The 13093-nt window shown below is 39.7% G+C and overlaps 9 non-coding genes across 9 annotated transcripts; all 9 read left to right on the forward strand.

Moving 5' to 3' along the window:
• The first annotated feature begins 809 nt into the window (after window positions 1-809).
• Window positions 810-882, forward strand: TRNAK-UUU (transfer RNA lysine (anticodon UUU)). The gene has a single exon. It is a non-coding gene; the product is annotated as a tRNA-Lys (tRNA).
• Window positions 883-1817: 935 nt separating this feature from the next.
• Window positions 1818-1890, forward strand: TRNAK-UUU (transfer RNA lysine (anticodon UUU)). Its single transcript has one exon. It is a non-coding gene; the product is annotated as a tRNA-Lys (tRNA).
• A 935-nt stretch (window positions 1891-2825) lies between these two features.
• TRNAK-UUU (transfer RNA lysine (anticodon UUU)) lies at window positions 2826-2898 on the forward strand. The gene has a single exon. It is a non-coding gene; the product is annotated as a tRNA-Lys (tRNA).
• Window positions 2899-3833: 935 nt separating this feature from the next.
• TRNAK-UUU (transfer RNA lysine (anticodon UUU)) lies at window positions 3834-3906 on the forward strand. The gene has a single exon. It is a non-coding gene; the product is annotated as a tRNA-Lys (tRNA).
• A 935-nt stretch (window positions 3907-4841) lies between these two features.
• TRNAK-UUU (transfer RNA lysine (anticodon UUU)) lies at window positions 4842-4914 on the forward strand. Its single transcript has one exon. It is a non-coding gene; the product is annotated as a tRNA-Lys (tRNA).
• A 935-nt stretch (window positions 4915-5849) lies between these two features.
• On the forward strand, window positions 5850-5922 carry TRNAK-UUU (transfer RNA lysine (anticodon UUU)). The gene has a single exon. It is a non-coding gene; the product is annotated as a tRNA-Lys (tRNA).
• Window positions 5923-7865: 1943 nt separating this feature from the next.
• Window positions 7866-7938, forward strand: TRNAK-UUU (transfer RNA lysine (anticodon UUU)). Its single transcript has one exon. It is a non-coding gene; the product is annotated as a tRNA-Lys (tRNA).
• A 935-nt stretch (window positions 7939-8873) lies between these two features.
• TRNAK-UUU (transfer RNA lysine (anticodon UUU)) lies at window positions 8874-8946 on the forward strand. The gene has a single exon. It is a non-coding gene; the product is annotated as a tRNA-Lys (tRNA).
• Window positions 8947-9881: 935 nt separating this feature from the next.
• TRNAK-UUU (transfer RNA lysine (anticodon UUU)) lies at window positions 9882-9954 on the forward strand. The gene has a single exon. It is a non-coding gene; the product is annotated as a tRNA-Lys (tRNA).
• The last annotated feature ends 3139 nt before the right edge of the window (window positions 9955-13093 follow it).

Here is a 13093-nt window from a genome sequence, read left to right on the forward strand (position 1 = left end):
TAGTTTATGACAGTATAGAGCCGTGACCATGTTCTGCTCGGTTGCTTTTTTGGCACCAGCAGCAAGTGATCACTGGTAATGTTATGTACCATGGCTATGGTATGATGGTACTCAGTCACTGTTTAGCACTATTACTTGGTTCTGTTATGGTGATATTCAGAAGATGCTTATTTTCATAACTGTAACTCCTGCCTATAAGCCACAAATCAATAGTAGACAGATCGCTAACAACAGCCATGTGATGTTTGGTCTCTGGGTAGTGGTAAAATCCTGATAAAAGATATGGCGGCGATCTCAACCTTTTGCGATCTTCAGGGGTAAAGATATCACATAAGTTGGGAATTTCATAAAATTCTGAACGGCTGAGGGCATCCCACAAGCAGACTCACGTGAGGTCATCACGAGAGTAAAGTGGGTGTAACTTAGTATGGCGGTATTCAGTCACTATTTTGTGTTATTACGTGGTCATGGTATTGTGGTAATCAGTCATTATTTGGTGTTTTTATGTTGGGATGGTGTTCAGTCACTATTTGGTGATTTTATGTGGTAATTGTATGGCGGTGTTCAGTCATTATATGCTGTTATTATGTGGTGATGGTATGGCAGTATTCTGTCGCTATTTTAGGTTATTATGTTTGTGTTGCATGGCGATATTCAGTCAGTTTACAGTGTTATTATGTGGTGATTGTATGGCGGTATTCAGTCACTATTTGGTGTTATTATGTGGTGGTGGTTTGGCGATATTTTATCACATTTGTTGTTAGTATATGGTGACGGTTTGGCGGTATTCAGTCACGACTCGATACAGAGCCCGGATAGCTCAGTCGGTAGAGCATCAGACTTTTAATCTGAGGGTCCAGGGTTCAAGTCCCTGTTCGGGCGGATGCTTTTAATAGAGCGGAAAACAATAAACGCTATAATTTAAGGATGTGAGAAAACTACTGAAAAACAAATGATGGTGACTATTCAGAAAAATATCTTGGTTACCGTAGTTTCTTTGATTTCAGCTAGTTTATGACAGTATAGAGCCGTGACCATGTTCTGCTCGGTTGCTTTTTTGGCACCAGCAGCAAGTGATCACTGGTAATGTTATGTAACATGACTATGGTATGATGGTACTCAGTCACTGTTTAGCACTATTACTTGGTTCTGTTATGGTGATATTCAGAAGATGCTTATTTTCATAACTGTAGCTCCTGCCTATAAGCCACAAATCAATAGTAGACAGATCGCTAACAACAGCCATGTGATGTTTGGTCTCTGGGTAGTGGTAAAATCCTGATAAAAGATATGGCGGCGATCTCAACCTTTTGCGATCTTCAGGGGTAAAGATATCACATAAGTTGGGAATTTCATAAAATTCTGAACGGCTGAGGGCATCCCACAAGCAGACTCACGTGAGGTCATCACGAGAGTAAAGTGGGTGTAACTTAGTATGGCGGTATTCAGTCACTATTTTGTGTTATTATGTGGTCATGGTATTGTGGTAATCAGTCATTATTTGGTGTTTTTATGTTGGGATGGTGTTCAGTCACTATTTGGTGATTTTATGTGGTAATTGTATGGCGGTGTTCAGTCATTATATGCTGTTATTATGTGGTGATGGTATGGCAGTATTCTGTCGCTATTTTAGGTTATTATGTTTGTGTTGCATGGCGATATTCAGTCAGTTTACAGTGTTATTATGTGGTGATTGTATGGCGGTATTCAGTCACTATTTGGTGTTATTATGTGGTGGTGGTTTGGCGATATTTTATCACATTTGTTGTTAGTATATGGTGACGGTTTGGCGGTATTCAGTCACGACTCGATACAGAGCCCGGATAGCTCAGTCGGTAGAGCATCAGACTTTTAATCTGAGGGTCCAGGGTTCAAGTCCCTGTTCGGGCGGATGCTTTTAATAAAGCGGAAAACAATAAACGCTATAATTTAAGGATGTGAGAAAACTACTGAAAAACAAATGATGGTGACTATTCAGAAAAATATCTTGGTTACCGTAGTTTCTTTGATTTCAGCTAGTTTATGACAGTATAGAGCCGTGACCATGTTCTGCTCGGTTGCTTTTTTGGCACCAGCAGCAAGTGATCACTGGTAATGTTATGTACCATGGCTATGGTATGATGGTACTCAGTCACTGTTTAGCACTATTACTTGGTTCTGTTATGGTGATATTCAGAAGATGCTTATTTTCATAACTGTAACTCCTGCCTATAAGCCACAAATCAATAGTAGACAGATCGCTAACAACAGCCATGTGATGTTTGGTCTCTGGGTAGTGGTAAAATCCTGATAAAAGATATGGCGGCGATCTGAACCTTTTGCGATCTTCAGGGGTAAAGATATCACATAAGTTGGGAATTTCATAAAATTCTGAACGGCTGAGGGCATCCCACAAGCAGACTCACGTGAGGTCATCACGAGAGTAAAGTGGGTGTAACTTAGTATGGCGGTATTCAGTCACTATTTTGTGTTATTATGTGGTCATGGTATTGTGGTAATCAGTCATTATTTGGTGTTTTTATGTTGGGATGGTGATCAGTCACTATTTGGTGATTTTATGTGGTAATTGTATGGCGGTGTTCAGTCATTATATGCTGTTATTATGTGGTGATGGTATGGCAGTATTCTGTCGCTATTTTAGGTTATTATGTTTGTGTTGCATGGCGATATTCAGTCAGTTTACAGTGTTATTATGTGGTGATTGTATGGCGGTATTCAGTCACTATTTGGTGTTATTATGTGGTGGTGGTTTGGCGATATTTTATCACATTTGTTGTTAGTATATGGTGACGGTTTGGCGGTATTCAGTCACGACTTGATACAGAGCCCGGATAGCTCAGTCGGTAGAGCATCAGACTTTTAATCTGAGGGTCCAGGGTTCAAGTCCCTGTTCGGGCGGATGCTTTTAATAAAGCGGAAAACAATAAACGCTATAATTTAAGGATGTGAGAAAACTACTGAAAAACAAATGATGGTGACTATTCAGAAAAATATCTTGGTTACCATAGTTTCTTTGATTTCAGCTAGTTTATGACAGTATAGAGCCGTGACCATGTTCTGCTCGGTTGCTTTTTTGGCACCAGCAGCAAGTGATCACTGGTAATGTTATGTACCATGGATATGGTATGATGGTACTCAGTCACTGTTTAGCACTATTACTTGGTTCTGTTATGGTGATATTCAGAAGATGCTTATTTTCATAACTGTAACTCCTGCCTATAAGCCACAAATCAATAGTAGACAGATCGCTAACAACAGCCATGTGATGTTTGGTCTCTGGGTAGTGGTAAAATCCTGATAAAAGATATGGCGGCGATCTCAACCTTTTGCGATCTTCAGGGGTAAAGATATCACATAAGTTGGGAATTTCATAAAATTCTGAACGGCTGAGGGCATCCCACAAGCAGACTCACGTGAGGTCATCACGAGAGTAAAGTGGGTGTAACTTAGTATGGCGGTATTCAGTCACTATTTTGTGTTATTATGTGGTCATGGTATTGTGGTAATCAGTCATTATTTGGTGTTTTTATGTTGGGATGGTGTTCAGTCACTATTTGGTGATTTTATGTGGTAATTGTATGGCGGTGTTCAGTCATTATATGCTGTTATTATGTGGTGATGGTATGGCAGTATTCTGTCGCTATTTTAGGTTATTATGTTTGTGTTGCATGGCGATATTCAGTCAGTTTACAGTGTTATTATGTGGTGATTGTATGGCGGTATTCAGTCACTATTTGGTGTTATTATGTGGTGGTGGTTTGGCGATATTTTATCACATTTGTTGTTAGTATATGGTGACGGTTTGGCGGTATTCAGTCACGACTCGATACAGAGCCCGGATAGCTCAGTCGGTAGAGCATCAGACTTTTAATCTGAGGGTCCAGGGTTCAAGTCCCTGTTCGGGCGGATGCTTTTAATAAAGCGGAAAACAATAAACGCTATAATTTAAGGATGTGAGAAAACTACTGAAAAACAAATGATGGTGACTATTCAAAAAAATATCTTGGTTACCATAGTTTCTTTGATTTCAGCTAGTTTATGACAGTATAGAGCCGTGACCATGTTCTGCTCGGTTGCTTTTTTGGCACCAGCAGCAAGTGATCACTGGTAATGTTATGTACCATGGATATGGTATGATGGTACTCAGTCACTGTTTAGCACTATTACTTGGTTCTGTTATGGTGATATTCAGAAGATGCTTATTTTCATAACTGTAACTCCTGCCTATAAGCCACAAATCAATAGTAGACAGATCGCTAACAACAGCCATGTGATGTTTGGTCTCTGGGTAGTGGTAAAATCCTGATAAAAGATATGGCGGCGATCTCAACCTTTTGCGATCTTCAGGGGTAAAGATATCACATAAGTTGGGAATTTCATAAAATTCTGAACGGCTGAGGGCATCCCACAAGCAGACTCACGTGAGGTCATCACGAGAGTAAAGTGGGTGTAACTTAGTATGGCGGTATTCAGTCACTATTTTGTGTTATTATGTGGTCATGGTATTGTGGTAATCAGTCATTATTTGGTGTTTTTATGTTGGGATGGTGTTCAGTCACTATTTGGTGATTTTATGTGGTAATTGTATGGCGGTGTTCAGTCATTATATGCTGTTATTATGTGGTGATGGTATGGCAGTATTCTGTCGCTATTTTAGGTTATTATGTTTGTGTTGCATGGCGATATTCAGTCAGTTTACAGTGTTATTATGTGGTGATTGTATGGCGGTATTCAGTCACTATTTGGTGTTATTATGTGGTGGTGGTTTGGCGATATTTTATCACATTTGTTGTTAGTATATGGTGACGGTTTGGCGGTATTCAGTCACGACTCGATACAGAGCCCGGATAGCTCAGTCGGTAGAGCATCAGACTTTTAATCTGAGGGTCCAGGGTTCAAGTCCCTGTTCGGGCGGATGCTTTTAATAAAGCGGAATACAATAAACGCTATAATTTAAGGATGTGAGAAAACTACTGAAAAACAAATGATGGTGACTATTCAGAAAAATATCTTGGTTACCATAGTTTCTTTGATTTCAGCTAGTTTATGACAGTATAGAGCCGTGACCATGTTCTGCTCGGTTGCTTTTTTGGCACCAGCAGCAAGTGATCACTGGTAATGTTATGTACCATGGATATGGTATGATGGTACTCAGTCACTGTTTAGCACTATTACTTGGTTCTGTTATGGTGATATTCAGAAGATGCTTATTTTCATAACTGTAACTCCTGCCTATAAGCCACAAATCAATAGTAGACAGATCGCTAACAACAGCCATGTGATGTTTGGTCTCTGGGTAGTGGTAAAATCCTGATAAAAGATATGGCGGCGATCTCAACCTTTTGCGATCTTCAGGGGTAAAGATATCACATAAGTTGGGAATTTCATAAAATTCTGAACGGCTGAGGGCATCCCACAAGCAGACTCACGTGAGGTCATCACGAGAGTAAAGTGGGTGTAACTTAGTATGGCGGTATTCAGTCACTATTTTGTGTTATTATGTGGTCATGGTATTGTGGTAATCAGTCATTATTTGGTGTTTTTATGTTGGGATGGTGTTCAGTCACTATTTGGTGATTTTATGTGGTAATTGTATGGCGGTGTTCAGTCATTATATGCTGTTATTATGTGGTGATGGTATGGCAGTATTCTGTCGCTATTTTAGGTTATTATGTTTGTGTTGCATGGCGATATTCAGTCAGTTTACAGTGTTATTATGTGGTGATTGTATGGCGGTATTCAGTCACTATTTGGTGTTATTATGTGGTGGTGGTTTGGCGATATTTTATCACATTTGTTGTTAGTATATGGTGACGGTTTGGCGGTATTCAGTCACGACTCGATACAGAGCCCGGATAGCTCAGTCGGTAGAGCATCAGACTTTTAATCTGAGGGTCCAGGGTTCAAGTCCCTGTTCGGGCGGATGCTTTTAATAGAGCGGAAAACAATAAACGCTATAATTTAAGGATGTGAGAAAACTACTGAAAAACAAATGATGGTGACTATTCAGAAAAATATCTTGGTTACCGTAGTTTCTTTGATTTCAGCTAGTTTATGACAGTATAGAGCCGTGACCATGTTCTGCTCGGTTGCTTTTTTGGCACCAGCAGCAAGTGATCACTGGTAATGTTATGTAACATGACTATGGTATGATGGTACTCAGTCACTGTTTAGCACTATTACTTGGTTCTGTTATGGTGATATTCAGAAGATGCTTATTTTCATAACTGTAGCTCCTGCCTATAAGCCACAAATCAATAGTAGACAGATCGCTAACAACAGCCATGTGATGTTTGGTCTCTGGGTAGTGGTAAAATCCTGATAAAAGATATGGCGGCGATCTCAACCTTTTGCGATCTTCAGGGGTAAAGATATCACATAAGTTGGGAATTTCATAAAATTCTGAACGGCTGAGGGCATCCCACAAGCAGACTCACGTGAGGTCATCACGAGAGTAAAGTGGGTGTAACTTAGTATGGCGGTATTCAGTCACTATTTTGTGTTATTATGTGGTCATGGTATTGTGGTAATCAGTCATTATTTGGTGTTTTTATGTTGGGATGGTGTTCAGTCACTATTTGGTGATTTTATGTGGTAATTGTATGGCGGTGTTCAGTCATTATATGCTGTTATTATGTGGTGATGGTATGGCAGTATTCTGTCGCTATTTTAGGTTATTATGTTTGTGTTGCATGGCGATATTCAGTCAGTTTACAGTGTTATTATGTGGTGATTGTATGGCGGTATTCAGTCACTATTTGGTGTTATTATGTGGTGGTGGTTTGGCGATATTTTATCACATTTGTTGTTAGTATATGGTGACGGTTTGGCGGTATTCAGTCACGACTCGATACAGAGCCCGGATAGCTCAGTCGGTAGAGCATCAGACTTTTAATCTGAGGGTCCAGTGTTCAAGTCCCTGTTCGGGCGGATGCTTTTAATAAAGCGGAAAACAATAAACGCTATAATTTAAGGATGTGAGAAAACTACTGAAAAACAAATGATGGTGACTATTCAGAAAAATATCTTGGTTACCGTAGTTTCTTTGATTTCAGCTAGTTTATGACAGTATAGAGCCGTGACCATGTTCTGCTCGGTTGCTTTTTTGGCACCAGCAGCAAGTGATCACTGGTAATGTTATGTACCATGGCTATGGTATGATGGTACTCAGTCACTGTTTAGCACTATTACTTGGTTCTGTTATGGTGATATTCAGAAGATGCTTATTTTCATAACTGTAACTCCTGCCTATAAGCCACAAATCAATAGTAGACAGATCGCTAACAACAGCCATGTGATGTTTGGTCTCTGGGTAGTGGTAAAATCCTGATAAAAGATATGGCGGCGATCTGAACCTTTTGCGATCTTCAGGGGTAAAGATATCACATAAGTTGGGAATTTCATAAAATTCTGAACGGCTGAGGGCATCCCACAAGCAGACTCACGTGAGGTCATCACGAGAGTAAAGTGGGTGTAACTTAGTATGGCGGTATTCAGTCACTATTTTGTGTTATTATGTGGTCATGGTATTGTGGTAATCAGTCATTATTTGGTGTTTTTATGTTGGGATGGTGATCAGTCACTATTTGGTGATTTTATGTGGTAATTGTATGGCGGTGTTCAGTCATTATATGCTGTTATTATGTGGTGATGGTATGGCAGTATTCTGTCGCTATTTTAGGTTATTATGTTTGTGTTGCATGGCGATATTCAGTCAGTTTACAGTGTTATTATGTGGTGATTGTATGGCGGTATTCAGTCACTATTTGGTGTTATTATGTGGTGGTGGTTTGGCGATATTTTATCACATTTGTTGTTAGTATATGGTGACGGTTTGGCGGTATTCAGTCACGACTTGATACAGAGCCCGGATAGCTCAGTCGGTAGAGCATCAGACTTTTAATCTGAGGGTCCAGGGTTCAAGTCCCTGTTCGGGCGGATGCTTTTAATAAAGCGGAAAACAATAAACGCTATAATTTAAGGATGTGAGAAAACTACTGAAAAACAAATGATGGTGACTATTCAGAAAAATATCTTGGTTACCATAGTTTCTTTGATTTCAGCTAGTTTATGACAGTATAGAGCCGTGACCATGTTCTGCTCGGTTGCTTTTTTGGCACCAGCAGCAAGTGATCACTGGTAATGTTATGTACCATGGATATGGTATGATGGTACTCAGTCACTGTTTAGCACTATTACTTGGTTCTGTTATGGTGATATTCAGAAGATGCTTATTTTCATAACTGTAACTCCTGCCTATAAGCCACAAATCAATAGTAGACAGATCGCTAACAACAGCCATGTGATGTTTGGTCTCTGGGTAGTGGTAAAATCCTGATAAAAGATATGGCGGCGATCTCAACCTTTTGCGATCTTCAGGGGTAAAGATATCACATAAGTTGGGAATTTCATAAAATTCTGAACGGCTGAGGGCATCCCACAAGCAGACTCACGTGAGGTCATCACGAGAGTAAAGTGGGTGTAACTTAGTATGGCGGTATTCAGTCACTATTTTGTGTTATTATGTGGTCATGGTATTGTGGTAATCAGTCATTATTTGGTGTTTTTATGTTGGGATGGTGTTCAGTCACTATTTGGTGATTTTATGTGGTAATTGTATGGCGGTGTTCAGTCATTATATGCTGTTATTATGTGGTGATGGTATGGCAGTATTCTGTCGCTATTTTAGGTTATTATGTTTGTGTTGCATGGCGATATTCAGTCAGTTTACAGTGTTATTATGTGGTGATTGTATGGCGGTATTCAGTCACTATTTGGTGTTATTATGTGGTGGTGGTTTGGCGATATTTTATCACATTTGTTGTTAGTATATGGTGACGGTTTGGCGGTATTCAGTCACGACTCGATACAGAGCCCGGATAGCTCAGTCGGTAGAGCATCAGACTTTTAATCTGAGGGTCCAGGGTTCAAGTCCCTGTTCGGGCGGATGCTTTTAATAAAGCGGAAAACAATAAACGCTATAATTTAAGGATGTGAGAAAACTACTGAAAAACAAATGATGGTGACTATTCAGAAAAATATCTTGGTTACCATAGTTTCTTTGATTTCAGCTAGTTTATGACAGTATAGAGCCGTGACCATGTTCTGCTCGGTTGCTTTTTTGGCACCAGCAGCAAGTGATCACTGGTAATGTTATGTACCATGGATATGGTATGATGGTACTCAGTCACTGTTTAGCACTATTACTTGGTTCTGTTATGGTGATATTCAGAAGATGCTTATTTTCATAACTGTAACTCCTGCCTATAAGCCACAAATCAATAGTAGACAGATCGCTAACAACAGCCATGTGATGTTTGGTCTCTGGGTAGTGGTAAAATCCTGATAAAAGATATGGCGGCGATCTCAACCTTTTGCGATCTTCAGGGGTAAAGATATCACATAAGTTGGGAATTTCATAAAATTCTGAACGGCTGAGGGCATCCCACAAGCAGACTCACGTGAGGTCATCACGAGAGTAAAGTGGGTGTAACTTAGTATGGCGGTATTCAGTCACTATTTTGTGTTATTATGTGGTCATGGTATTGTGGTAATCAGTCATTATTTGGTGTTTTTATGTTGGGATGGTGTTCAGTCACTATTTGGTGATTTTATGTGGTAATTGTATGGCGGTGTTCAGTCATTATATGCTGTTATTATGTGGTGATGGTATGGCAGTATTCTGTCGCTATTTTAGGTTATTATGTTTGTGTTGCATGGCGATATTCAGTCAGTTTACAGTGTTATTATGTGGTGATTGTATAGCGGTATTCAGTCACTATTTCGTGTTATTATGTGGTGGTGGTTTGGCGATATTTTATCACATTTGTTGTTAGTATATGGTGACGGTTTGGCGGTATTCAGTCACGACTCGATACAGAGCCCGGATAGCTCAGTCGGTAGAGCATCAGACTTTTAATCTGAGGGTCCAGGGTTCAAGTCCCTGTTCGGGCGGATGCTTTTAATAAAGCGGAAAACAATAAACGCTATAATTTAAGGATGTGAGAAAACTACTGAAAAACAAATGATGGTGACTATTCAGAAAAATATCTTGGTTACCGTAGTTTCTTTGATTTCAGCTAGTTTATGACAGTATAGAGCCGTGACCATGTTCTGCTCGGTTGCTTTTTTGGCACCAGCAGCAAGTGATCACTGGTAATGTTATGTACCATGGCTATGGTATGATGGTACTCAGTCACTGTTTAGCACTATTACTTGGTTCTGTTATGGTGATATTCAGAAGATGCTTATTTTCATAACTGTAACTCCTGCCTATAAGCCACAAATCAATAGTAGACAGATCGCTAACAACAGCCATGTGATGTTTGGTCTCTGGGTAGTGGTAAAATCCTGATAAAAGATATGGCGGCGATCTCAACCTTTTGCGATCTTCAGGGGTAAAGATATCACATAAGTTGGGAATTTCATAAAATTCTGAACGGCTGAGGGCATCCCACAAGCAGGCTCACGTGAGGTCATCACGAGAGTAAAGTGGGTGTAACTTAGTATGGCGGTATTCAGTCACTATTTTGTGTTATTATGTGGTCATGGTATTGTGGTAATCAGTCATTATTTGGTGTTTTTATGTTGGGATGGTGTTCAGTCACTATTTGGTGATTTTATGTGGTAATTGTATGGCGGTGTTCAGTCATTATATGCTGTTATTATGTGGTGATGGTATGGCAGTATTCTGTCGCTATTTTAGGTTATTATGTTTGTGTTGCATGGCGATATTCAGTCAGTTTACAGTGTTATTATGTGGTCATTGTATGGCGGTATTCAGTCACTATTTGGTGTTATTATGTGGTGGTGGTTTGGCGATATTTTATCACATTTGTTGTTAGTATATGGTGACGGTTTGGCGGTATTCAGTCACGACTCGATACAGAGACTGGATAGCTCAGTCGGTAGAGCATCAGACTTTTAATCTGAGGGTCCAGGGTTCAAGTCCCTGTTCGGGAGGATGCTTTTAATAAAGCGGAAAACAATAAACGCTATAATTTAAGGATGTGAGAAAACTACTGAAAAACAAATGATGGTGACTATTCAGAAAAATATCTTGGTTACCGTAGTTTCTTTGATTTCAGCTAGTTTATGACAGTATAGAGCCGTGACCATGTTCTGCTCGGTTGCTTTTTTGGCACCAGCAGCAAGTGATCACTGGTAATGTTATGTACCATGGCTATGGTATGATGGTACTCAGTCACTGTTTAGCACTATTACTTGGTTCTGTTATGGTGATATTCAGAAGATGCTTATTTTCATAACTGTAACTCCTGCCTATAAGCCACAAATCAATAGTAGACAGATCGCTAACAACAGCCATGTGATGTTTGGTCTCTGGGTAGTGGTAAAATCCTGATAAAAGATATGGCGGCGATCTGAACCTTTTGCGATCTTCAGGGGTAAAGATATCACATAAGTTGGGAATTTCATAAAATTCTGAACGGCTGAGGGCATCCCACAAGCAGACTCACGTGAGGTCATCACGAGAGTAAAGTGGGTGTAACTTAGTATGGCGGTATTCAGTCACTATTTTGTGTTATTATGTGGTCATGGTATTGTGGTAATCAGTCATTATTTGGTGTTTTTATGTTGGGATGGTGTTCAGTCACTATTTGGTGATTTTATGTGGTAATTGTATGGCGGTGTTCAGTCATTATATGCTGTTATTATGTGGTGATGGTATGGCAGTATTCTGTCGCTATTTTAGGTTATTATGTTTGTGTTGCATGGCGATATTCAGTCAGTTTACAGTGTTATTATGTGGTGATTGTATGGCGGTATTCAGTCACTATTTGGTGTTATTATGTGGTGGTGGTTTGGCGATATTTTATCACATTTGTTGTTAGTATATGGTGACGGTTTGGCGGTATTCAGTCACGACTCGATACAGTTCCCGGATAGCTCAGTCGGTAGAGCATCAGACTTTTAATCTGAGGGTCCAGGGTTCAAGTCCCTGTTCGGGCGGATGCTTTTAATAAAGCAGAAAACAATAAACGCTATAATTTAAGGATGTGAGAAAACTACTGAAAAACAAATGATGGTGACTATTCAGAAAAATATCTTGGTTACCGTAGTTTCTTTGATTTCAGCTAGTTTATGACAGTATAGAGCCGTGACCATGTTCTGCTCGGTTGCTTTTTTGGCACCAGCAGCAAGTGATCACTGGTAATGTTATGTACCATGGCTATGGTGTGATGGTACTCAGTCACTGTTTAGCACTATTACTTGGTTCTGTTATGGTGATATTCAGAAGATGCTTATTTTCATAACTGTAACTCCTGCCTATAAGCCACAAATCAATAGTAGACAGATCGCTAACAACAGCCATGTGATGTTTGGTCTCTGGGTAGTGGTAAAATCCTGATAAAAGATATGGCGGCGATCTGAACCTTTTGCGATCTTCAGGGGTAAAGATATCACATAAGTTGGGAATTTCATAAAATTCTGAACGGCTGAGGGCATCCCACAAGCAGACTCACGTGAGGTCATCACGAGAGTAAAGTGGGTGTAACTTAGTATGGCGGTATTCAGTCACTATTTTGTGTTATTATGTGGTCATGGTATTGTGGTAATCAGTCATTATTTGGTGTTTTTATGTTGGGATGGTGTTCAGTCACTATTTGGTGATTTTATGTGGTAATTGTATGGCGGTGTTCAGTCATTATATGCTGTTATTATGTGGTGATGGTATGGCAGTATTCTGTCGCTATTTTAGGTTATTATGTTTGTGTTGCATGGCGATATTCAGTCAGTTTACAGTGTTATTATGTGGTGATTGTATGGCGGTATTCAGTCACTATTTGGTGTTATTATGTGGTGGTGGTTTGGCGATATTTTATCACATTTGTTGTTAGTATATGGTGACGGTTTGTCGGTATTCAGTCACGACTCGATACAGATCCCGGATAGCTCAGTCGGTAGAGCATCAGACTTTTAATCTGAGGGTCCAGGGTTCAAGTCCCTGTTCGGGCGGATGCTTTTAATAAAGCAGAAAACAATAAACGCTATAATTTAAGGATGTGAGAAAACTACTGAAAAACAAATGATGGTGACTATTCAGAAAAATATCTTGGTTACCGTAGTTTCT

Source organism: Ranitomeya imitator, chromosome 4 (assembly GCF_032444005.1).
Source record: "Ranitomeya imitator isolate aRanImi1 chromosome 4, aRanImi1.pri, whole genome shotgun sequence".
Classification (NCBI taxonomy): domain Eukaryota; kingdom Metazoa; phylum Chordata; class Amphibia; order Anura; family Dendrobatidae; genus Ranitomeya; species Ranitomeya imitator.